An 11,735-nucleotide genomic window follows, 5' to 3' on the forward strand; every position below is an offset into this window, starting at 1 on the left:
GCTGTCAGCTCCAGAAAGAAGCTGGTGGGTGTTGCAGGACCAGGGAAGTAGAGGGAGGTGAGGGCAGGGCCAGGTCCAGAAGCAGTGCTCCTGGGGCCCAAGGAAGGCACTAAGTTGGTCTGGGTAGAAGAGATCAGGAAGCAGTATTGGTTACCCAGGTGTCTGGGGACCCATGACTAGGAATGGCGCAGTGCCCAAACTAGGAGTGGAGAAGTGCAGGGGAGATGGTAGGGTGAATGTGGCTGGGTGATTCAAGGCGCGGAGGGCTGTGCTATAGACTGACCCCAAGAGGCCTGAGGATAGGAGTGCAGGCTAAGAGAGTTAGTCGGTGGTGCAGGTCCAGGGTAGCAGAGAGAGGTGAGGGCGGCGCCTGGTCTAGAAGCGGTGCTCCTGGGGCCCAAGAAAGGCACTAAGTTGATCTGGGTGAAAAGGATAAGGAAACAGTATTGGTTCCCCAGATGTCTGGGGCCCCAAGACTAGGAATGGCGCAGGGCCCAAACTAGGGATAGAGAACAGCGGGGGAGATGGAAGGGTGAATGTAGCTCTTTAATCAAGGCATGGAGGGCTGTGCTATAGACTTACCCCAAGAGGCCTGAGGATAGGAGTCCATAGTACACATTTTTTAAGAATAATTTATTGACAATTTCATAGCAACATACTCCATTCCAAAGGCCAAAAATGTCAAAAATATTTGGGAGCTTTAATCTAATCCTTAAAAGGTTTTAGGATTACCTCTTCAGAGGGGGGGATGTTAGAATTGTACACATTTTAAATTAGACATGGAACATTTCCAAATTTGACACAGTTCAGAAAACAATTTTCAGGAAGTTTAGTTGATAAGTATTAAAGTATTCTGGTTATATCTTTAATGACAATAAAAGTTATGCTAAAAATAAGTTCAAAAAATTATGTTAGAAATCAATAATGAAAAAGAATCCATAGGGTTGTTTTTGTTTTTTTTTCCCCCAAACTAGGCAGCATAGTCTACAATATTGCTGTTAGGCCAAAGACGTCACAAAGTTAAAAAATGTTTTCAAATAATTTATAATTAAAACAAAAATGTAAAAGTTTTGAGAATTAATCCCTGTTGCTGAAAATTTTAATGAACTCTAAATCATTAATCTCTAAAATAAAAAAGTAGCAAGCCAAGCCCCAAATTTTAAGACCTGTGAATATTGAAGAGGAGGAGAAGGAGCAATCATTAGAAGTGGCAGAATTAGAAACTCCTCCACACATTCTTCAGATACCGAAACAAAATTAAACTATACGTGGATAGGTAGTTATTGCCATGATAGTGCAGGACTGCAACAACAACATTGACTGATGAAAGCCCTGAGAAGTGATCTTAATGGTGGAGGTATTGTTTTTACCTTGAAAAAATTTTGTCAAAATGCTAAAAAACTATATTTTTATTGCCTACATCTAAATTTTACAAAGGAGTAAAGAACCTTCATTATCATTGTTTATAGTATTAAAATCATCAGGTACTAAATAAGCTTCAATTTTATTGTTTTCATTTTTGTTTTAATGTAAAATTAAAATTGACAGATTGTGATACAGATAACTGTTGAAATGATGAAATGTCATCATTAAAATAGAGGGTTTTTTATGAGTATACAGTAATATAAAGACTAGATTATAATATATGTGCAATATAGTATGTGCATATCCATCTGTATTTTTGTTTTCCTTTGTTTTCAGACAGTATTACTATGTATCACCATGCCCAGCCTCTGTTTTAATGAATAGTTCTATCAGAAAATACATCACAGCAAATAGTTTATCTTTAAAACTTAGCATGTCTTTTCTAATATCTAATTTCTCTTTGGGTAACTTTATGTCAAATAACATATCCAAAATGTAAATATTTTAAGATTGCTTGTAATTATATTTTTAATTGCTTTCTAAGTTGCATTATTATAGAACTTTTTTTCTTTTTGGATTTATTTTATAGTTAATTAAAACCATCAGTGTTTTAAGTTGCAGCTTCTGGGGTTATTTTTTTTGTTCTTGTATTTGTTAAAAAGTTTGAAATATCTGTAATTTGCTATAATGGTAATAATAAAGGTTCTTACAATTTCAGTCAAACCTAATGTACTTAGTGTACTGAGAAAGGAATTTGTAATTTGTCTTGCTTTCATACCCAGGAGACATTTATTCCTCTCTATTGCTTAAAACTAGTAAGAATTCAATTGAATTTTATGAAATACACTAGAAAATCATGAATCTATGTGATATTTAATGAATAGGTAAAACTGCTAACATTTCATTTTTTTGAATTGTTTTTATTACTTAGATGTACCATCTAAATTTTATCTTTCTGAAAACTTTACATCTCTCTAAGACAAACTGAACGCTGACTGAATTAATTGTTATTAGTTTAATGTATTTGGAAATGTTCTTCTTTTTATTCCCATTTAATGGTAATTCCTTAAATTTTTATTAGAAGTCAATTTTAAAATAATTTTTGTGTAGTGTAAAGAATTATGTGACCCATGTTGATTTAATTGATTCCCCCCTCAAATAGTAAGTATTGTTACTAAAATTAGTGTATCATAAACTGCTTATCCCAAGGTTGCACAGTAAATTAAAAGATACTATTGAAAAGCAGTTGGAGGCCCTTCCCTTTGGCATTGGGATAGGAAATGGCATCTGTGCAGATGATGAAATAGTCAGGAACCTTCAAGAACAACTCCAACTAGTCAACCAAGTAAGTGACGTTTTTAAAATTTATATGCTAAATTTACAGTCTTCAAAAAGAAGTGTTAATCGTTATTTTTGAGTGATAATAGAATAACAAAATTATTAGAACTCAGTTTTTCTGTGACTTAAAAGAATTATAACAAAACTTGAAATAAATGCCTTCACTGTTTGTTATAAATATAGCTACCAAATGTATTTGTTGTTGAATCATGTACCATTTTGAAATTTTTGTACATTAAAAATATTTTACTGTCGGGGGCTAGAGAGATGGCTGAGTCGTTAAGAACACTGACTGTTCTTGCAGAAGACCCGGGTTCGAATCCCAGCACCCACATGGCAGCTAACTACTCTCCGTAACTCCAGTTCCAGGGAATCCAACAGCCTCTTCTGTCCTCCACGGCCATTGCACGACATGGGTGCACTTACCTACATGCAGGCATAACACTCATACACCTAAAATAACAATAATAAATAAAATATATTTTTAAACAAACATTTAAAACTATTTTACTGTCAAAGGAAACTTTTAAAGAAAAAGGTAATCAACAATCTGTTTCCATAAATTTACTTTTTTGTGTGTTTTCTTGTGATACAGTTTTCATCAATTTTCAGATCATAGTATATTTTCTTAAATTATACTTTCTGTTATTTTCTTCATTCCTAGTGCTTGAAATTTTTAGTCATATTACATATTATTTTTCAGTGTTGTAATTTTTGTGAATTTGTACATTAAGGCAATTTTATTTCACTTCATAACTTTGTATCCTGTGTCTCAGACCGCCTATGAATTTGGATCACTATTCTTTTATTTTCTAGCTCTGTGAGTATAGAAAAATCTTTGTGCCTCAGTTTCCTTGTTTATAAATGGGCCTAGAAATTATGAATTGTTTTGGTTTTATAATTGTAAAAAGTCAGAGCTCTATTCTTCAGAAGTTTGGTTAGGGAATATTTATGAATACTGGTTTAAGTACATTAGAAAGGCTATATATTGTGTGATCAAAAACATGTACTTAACATTGAGCTTTCTAAATATAAAAATAGAAGTAGCATAAAAAATAATTAGGAAAAGTTATGAACAAAATTTTGTTAGTGAAAGCTTTTCTCTTTTCCAAACTATGAGGAATTTATTGTTGTTTACACAAAATAAGTGGAAATTAGACTTATAAATACTTTCTTTTTAAAACTTCTTTAAAATTGTTTTTATTATCATACAATAAAATTAGATGGTATTTAAATCACATTTCCTATATGGACCTCCCCTTATTGCACCCCCCCAATTTAATGCACTAATTTAATGTACCGCTTTAATGTACTGTTTTATTTATACATGTAGTTATGTATGTGTGTATACATACACACACATATAAGGCACACACACACTCACACACATATATAATAAGGCACATAGAGTCTAATTTGAATCCCCAATTGTTCTTCACTGTGGGTCCATCACTTGGAGCCTGGATAACCTACCAAATGTCCATCCTTGAAAGAGACTGTCTAGCTCCCTTCTAGAAGCCATCGTTTGCCAAAAGATCCTTAGGTTTGATTGGGGTTTCTTTTTTGTTTGCTTGGTTTATTGAATTTTTGTGTATTTCATACAGAATATCTCAAACAGTCTTTTTTTAAATTTTTATTTATTTTTATTTTACGTGTATTCATGTATTGCCTGCATGTAGGTAAGTGCACCCCTGTCGTGCAGTGCCCGCAGAGGTCAGAAGAGGCTGTCAGAGCCCCTGGGACTGGAGTTATGGACAGTTGTAAGCTGCCATGTGGGTGCTGGGATTCGAACCCAGATCTTTTGCAAGAACAGCCAGTGTTCTTAACCACTGAGCCACCTCTCCATCCCCGTCTCAAACAATCTTAATCATCTTTATACCCCTGTCCCTATCAGCAGTCTCCCATACCCCCTCACCACCCTCACTGGAGCCCATATACTCTGCCATCTGTGTTAAGGCCCCCATGTCAAGTCAGTGTCCCTAGATATTCCCCAGTGCAAGTCCATCCACTGAGGTCTAGAGTCTCTTGTTTTAGGAAGATCAGCTCTTCTTCGCCTAGCAGCAAAAAGTTGCCAGTAGTTCTTCAGCTAAGGTTGGGGTCCACTGTTCATTTTCCTAGTTCTCTGCTGGGTTTTTGTCTGCCTGAGTTTGCATGGGACTTGTGTATGCTGACATCATTGCCATAGAATCGTATGAGCAGGTTTCCAGGAGCTTATAGGACTCTTTTTCCATATGGTCATGCACCTTTTCCTTGGCTCTTACAGTCTTTTGCCCCCTCTTCTGATATGGTCCCTGATCCTTGGGTGGGTGAAGTTTAATATAGGAGTCCTGTCTAAGCACCAGAATTCAACAGATTCTTGATGTCTACACTTTGGTCATTTGTTACCTTTGTGTTCCTGGCCATCCTTTCCAAGGACATGACTATCCAACAGCCTTAGGTGTTGGTAATTGTGATACTTAGTTGTGGTACTTGGTAATAGTCTCTGACTGGCACAAAATGAGCTTCGATGACTAGTGAATGTGATACTTGTTTTTTCTAAGATCTATGACCACTCCAGCCATGTGTATTTAGTTATGTTTAGAGTACCACACTTGAGTTTCCTCTCATTGAGTGAGCTTTTAGTTCAATTAGATAGTCCGTTGCCCCCAAGATAAAAGTGCCACTACTGCACCAATGACTATGCTGTGCTGTCCATTGACTAGGGTAAGATGAAATATTAAAGTGGTTTTGATTTGCATTTTTCTAATTAATAAGGATGTTCAGCACTTTTAAAGGTGTTTCTTAGCCATTTTTATTTCTTTATTTGAGAACTCTCTATTCAAGTCCTTAACCCATCTTTTTATTGTTTATTTTCTTGTTTCTTTGTTTTTTGAGTGTTTTGTTATTCTGGATGTTAATTCTGTGCCAGATATATAACAGATGAAGATTTTCTCCCACTCAGTGCATTTTTTTCTTCAATTCCTTAATTGTTTCTTTTGCTGTACAGAAGCTTTTTAGTTTACCGAGGTCCTACTTATTGATTGTTGACCTTAATGCCTGAACAACTGTTATCTGATTTAGAAAGTCCTTTCCTACGCCTCTGACTTGTAGAGTACTCCCTTTCTTTTCTTCTAGCCTTTTTAAAATTTCTGGTTTTGTATTCAAGTCTTTGATCCATTTGAAGTTGACGTCTGTGCAGGGTGAAAGATAAGGGTCTAGTTTTATTCTTTTACAGGTAGAGATTCAGTTCTGCCAGCACTATTTGTTTAAGCTGCTGTCTTCCATTGTATGTTCTTGACACCTTTGTCAAATAGCAAATGGCTGAAATTGCATGCAGCCATATTTGGATCTTTTATGTTCTACATGTCTGTTTTTGTGTCAGTACCATGCTGTTTTTATGACTATAGCTTGGCATATAGTTTGAGATTTAGTATAGTGATTCCCCCCCAACATTGCTCTTTTTACTCGATTGCTTTAGCTGTCCAGGGATTTTTATGATTCCATATGAATTTTAGGATTTTTTTTTTTTTTTTTTAGCTCTGTGAAGTATGTCATGGGTATTTTGATTGGCATTCTATTGACTCTATAGAGTGCAGGATGGTCATTTTCATAATTTTAATTCACCAGTCCATGAGCACAAGAGGTCTTTCCTTTCTTGGTGTTTTCTTCAATCTTTTTCTTCAAAGATTTAAAATTTTCATTGTAGAGATCTTTAATGTCTTTGGTTAGGTTTATTTGTGGTAGTTTTTGTTGTGGTTTTTTGTTTGTTTATTTGTTTTTTGAGGCTATTGTGAATGGGAGGGTTTCCATTTTTCCATGAAGTCATCCTCCAATTGCTTATTTTTATTTAGAAAGGCTACTGGTTTTTATAATTTGATTTTGTAACCTGACACTTTGCTGAAAGTATTGATCATTTCTAGCAGTTTTTCTGGTGGAATTTTTAGGATCTCTTATGTATAATATCATACCATCTGCAAATAGTGATAATTTGGCCTCTTCTTTTCCAATTAGAATTCTTTAATTTCCTTCTCTTGTCTTATTGCTCTGGGAAGCATGTCAAGCACTATATTGAAAAGGAGTGGAGATAGTGGACAGCCCAGTCTGGTTCCTAATTTTAATGGGAATGCTTCCAGTTTTTCAACATTTAGAATGATATCAACAGTGGGTTTGTTGTATATAGCTTTAATTATGTTTAATTATGTTCCCTCCAGACCAATTCCTTCTAGGACTTCTAACGTGACTACATGTTGGATTTTGTCAAAGACCTTTTCTGCATCTATTGAAATGACTTTGTGATCTTTGTCTTTAAGTCCATTTATAAAATTAATAAAATTTTGGACTTACATATGTTCAACCATCCATGCATCTCTGGAATAGAGCTAACTTGATCATGGTGAATGACCTTTCTAATGTGTGTCTGCATGTGGTTTGGAGTATTTTGAGTATTTTGTTGCATCTATGTTCTTTAAGGATATGGGCCTGTATATAGGTTTTTTTTGTTTTTTTTTTTTTTTTTCTTGTGTCTGTACCTGGTTTTGGTATTGGAGTAACATTGGTGTCATAAAGGGAGATCAGGCATTCTTTCTCTAGTTCTATCTTTTCAAATAATTTAAGAAGTAATGGTTGTAGATCTTTTTTGAATGTCTGGTACTATTCTGCTGTGAATTCTGGCCTGGGGTTTTTTTAGTTGGAAGTTTTTGTATTGCTGTTACAATTTCCTTTTTCTAGTTCTCCTCTTGGTTTAATTTTATTGGTTTCCATGTTCCATGAATTTGGAAATTTATTCATTTATTTTACATTTTCCAAATTAATAGTTGATAGGTTTTTTTTTTTTTTATGTATGAGTGTATTGCCTGCATATAGGTAAGTGCACCCGTGTCCTGCAATGCCTGCGGAGGTCAGAAGAGGCTGTTGGATCCCCTGGGACTGGAGTTACAGACAGTTATTATCTGCCATGTGGGTGTTGGGATTCGAACCGGGGTCTTCTGCAAGAACAACCAGTGTTCTTAACTGCTGAGCCATCTCTCCAGCCCCCAATAGTGGATAGGCTTTTAAAGCATTCCCTTATAATATTCTGAATTTGTGTGTGTGTGTGTGGGGGGGGTAATGTTTTCCCTTTCATCTCTGATTTTGTTAATTTGGATTTGACCTTTCTTTCCTTCGGTTAACTGGACTAAGGGTCTGTCTACGTTCCTTAACTTTCCAAAAAAACCACTTTAGATTCATTGATACTGTTTCATTGATATTGTTTTCTTTGTTTCTACTTCATTGATTTCTTCTCTGATTTTTCTTATTTCTTATCTGCTAGGTTTCGGTTTGGTTTGTTCCTGCCTTTCCAGAGTTGTATTGTTACATCTTTTATATGTGCTCTTTCTGATTTTTCATGTAGGCACTTAGAACTATAGACTTCCCTCTTACAACTGCTTTTAAAGTGTTCAGAGGTTTTGTTGTGTTGTATTCTCATTTTCATTTAGTTCCAGGAATGCTTTTATTTCTTTCTTAATTTCTTCTTTGACCCATTCATCATTCAGGAAGTTGTTGTTAATTTCCGTGAGTTTGTGTAGTCACTAGAGCATCTTTTGCTGTTGATTGTAAGTTTTATTGCACTGATAGAATTCATAGAATTATTTCAATTTTTTTCTGTATTTGTTGAGGTTTGTTTTGTGCTCCAGTATATGGTCAATTTTAGAGAAACTTGCATGGACTGCTGAGTAAAAAAGAGTATTCTCTGGTGCTTGGGTGGAATATTCTGCATATATCTGTTAGGTTCGTTTGATGTAAGGTGCCATTTAATTCAGATGTGTCTCTGTTCATTGTTTGTATAGTTGACCTGTCTATTGGAGACAGTTGGGTGTTGAAGGTATCTAGTATTACTGAGTTGGGGTTAATCAGTGTTTTATAGTCCTGTTATACTGTTTTTTTATAAAATTATGTATATCAGTTTGGTACATATATTTTTATAATATCTTTTTGGTTAACTGTTTCTTTGATTAGAATGAGTGACCCTCTTTATCTCTTCTGATTAGGTTTAATTTAAAGTCTATTTGTCAGAGATTATACAATTGCAGTGCTTGCTTCTTAGTGGCATTTGTTTGGAATATTTTTTTCCATCCTTTTACCCTATGGTAGTGCTTATCCTTGAAGATGAAATGAGTTTCTTGAAGACAACTAAATGCTGGATGTTGCTTCTTTATCTGTTCCACTAGCTTGCGTCTTCTGACTGGGCTGTAAAGGCGATTGATATTTAGAGTTATTGCAAGGTGTATATTGGTTACTGTCATTTTAATTTGTTTGTGTTCTTGGTCCTATTTTATGTTTTCATAGTTATACCTTCTGGTTCCTTTTTGTAACCTCTTGGGTATAGTCATTCCTATCTTCTGTCCTTTGTATTCTTGGAGTATTCTCTATAGGGCTGGTTTGGTAGACATTAATTCGTTCAGCCTTTTAGTGTCATGAAAAATTTTTTGTTCCCCTTTGACTATGAGAGATAGTTTTGCTGAGTAAAGTATCTGGGGTTGGTATCCATGGTCCTTTAGAACTGGGAATACTTTTATTCAGGCTTTTCTGACTTTCATAGTTTCCATTGAAATGTTAGCTGTAATCTTTCTGGGCTTTCCTTTATGGGTAACTTATTTTTCACTAGCAGCTTTCAGTATCCTTTCTTTGTTCTGTTAATTTGGTGTTTTTATTATGATACGCCTTGGGGAGTTTCTGTTCCACTCCTCTTTAATTGGTGTTCTATGTGCTGCTTCTATCTGTATAGTATGTCTTTCCTTAATTTGACAAGTTTTCTTCTATAATCCTGTTGAAGATCTGGTCAATGCCATTGACTTGAAATTATTCTCCTTTCTTTATGCCTCTGATGCATAGATTTGTTCTTTTCATGGTGCCCTACATATCCTGCTTTTTCCATTCCTGTGTTCTTTTAAATTTTTCATAGTCTTCACATGAGTAGTCCAGTTTTTCAACTTTGTCATGTAGTCTTGATATTCTGTTTTCCATTTCATTCATTCTGTTTGTGAGGCTTTCTCCTATCATTTCAAATTGACTTACTGAGTTTTTCAGTTCCATCTTCATTTTGACTTGGGTGTTTTCAATTTTTCTATGTCTTGTGAATATTTTCTAAAATTATTTTTATTTTTTTAATATTTATTATTTTTATTTTATGTGTATGAGTGCATTGCCTGCATGTATGTGAGTGCACCTGTGTTGTGCAATGCCATGGAGAAGAGGGCATCAGATTCCCCTGGACCTGGAGTTAAGTATGGTTCATAGCCACCATGTGGTTGCTGGGAATCGAACCCAGGTCCTCTACAAGAGCAGTCAGTGCTCTTAACTGCTAAGCCATCTCTCCAGCCCCATTTATTATTTTTTATTTTATGTGCATGAGTGTATTGCTTGCATGTATGTAAGTGCACCTGTGTTATGCAATGCCTGCAGAGGTCAGAAGAGGGCGTCAGATCCCCTGGAACTGGAGTTACAGATGGTTGTTAGCCTCCATGTGCAATGTGGATATTGAGAATCAAGCCCAGATATTCTGCAAGAACATTCAGTGCTTTTACCTGCTGATCCATCTCTCCAACCCTGTGAATTCACTTAAGTCCTGGGTTGTTTTTGTTACTTCATTCAGCAACATATTTGTATTTTCTTAAGCTTCAGTTACAAGTTTATGCCTGTCCTCTTTGAGTTTTATGAGTTGTTTATCTGGTGTTCTTCAGGATCTTTGATCATCTTTATGATTCTTCTTTGGGTTCCTTGGTGTGATTCTCAATGTACTATACTTATGTAGGTCTGATGGGTTTTATTGGGGACATCTTCTCTTGGTTTTTCATATTATTTACATTTTTGCTTTGCCATTTGGACATTTGAATGTCTTCTGTTGGTTGTGCTTCTGATAGGAAATTCTATTCTGCCTTTGTTTAGCTCAACTTTGCTTCTGTTTATATTGTTGACATAGTTTGGTTGCTTTTTCTCAGGTTTGAAAAGTCAGTTGGTATGTGTTTTAACTTCTCACAGAGTCTGGATATTAGGGTTGAGGACAGCCTGTGGGACTTCTAACTAACTGAGCTGGAGAACTGACCTAGTGTGGATGCAGGGGATCAGATGCAGTGGGTTCCTCTGGACTAACAGGGTAGTCCAGTGACATGAGTCTGAAAGAGACCTAAAATGCCTTTTAAAAAGCTGTGGTACAGTATATATTTCTTCTAATTTCTGAAATGTTAGAAAGTTCATGAAAAGAACATCAAGTGTTTATTCTGCTTATTATTAAAGCATTACCTTCTTTTGTGTATGTACAGCTTGGAGATTAAAACTAGGGCCTTTCACATGCTACCCAGGCATTGTATTAATTACATAAATATTTACTTATGTATTCATTTATTTTATTTATTTTGAGACATGGTCTCCTGTAGCCACTGCTGGCCTGGAGCTTGCTGTATAGACTATGCTGGCCTTGCTCTCAGATTGATCTACCTGCCTATGCCTTCCCATTGCTGGGATTAAAGATGTGCACCACTGCACTCAGCATTAATTTATTTTTGAAAGAATGATAAAAACCACAGAATTGTATCACTATACATTACTAAACAGAAAGGATTTTGTCTCACACATTGCAAACTTAATGAAACTGAACAGATGAAAACTAAAATAAGTACAATTTACAGTCAAATATTGAGAGAGAAAAAGAGAATTCTGTGTATATTATATTTCATCAATGTACAATTGACCATTATCTCTGTGAGTTACACTTCCATGTATTATACCAACTATGGATCAAAAATATTCTATAAAATTCATCTATAGTGAACATATAAAAATGTTTATCTTATCATTATACCTAAACAATGCAGCATGAAAACTGTTTACCTAGCATTATATTAGGTATTCTGAATGAGCTACTCCTAACTTATGTGTATGTCAGGATGCATTTATGTTATACAAACACACACACACACACACACACACACACACAAGCATATATAAACAGATGAGTCTCTGTAGATTTTGGTATTTAGAAGGAGGGAGAGGGTCCAGTCTGTACCCTTCTTACGCAG

At 35.3% G+C, this 11,735-nt stretch overlaps 1 protein-coding gene across 1 annotated transcript in view; it reads left to right on the forward strand.

Annotated features, from left to right (window-relative positions):
• Positions 1 to 2,577: 2,577 nt before the first annotated feature.
• Sclt1 (sodium channel and clathrin linker 1) overlaps positions 2,578 to 11,735 on the forward strand; it is a 222,251-nt gene continuing 213,093 nt past the window's right edge. Inside the window, exon 1 of the mRNA XM_029562032.1 lies at positions 2,578 to 2,710. The gene's annotated coding sequence lies outside the window, so the exon portion shown is untranslated. The remainder of the gene's footprint in view (positions 2,711 to 11,735) is intronic.

Source organism: Nannospalax galili, unplaced genomic scaffold (genome assembly GCF_000622305.1).
Source record: "Nannospalax galili isolate Female #2095 unplaced genomic scaffold, S.galili_v1.0 scaffold1631, whole genome shotgun sequence".
Taxonomy (NCBI): domain Eukaryota; kingdom Metazoa; phylum Chordata; class Mammalia; order Rodentia; family Spalacidae; genus Nannospalax; species Nannospalax galili.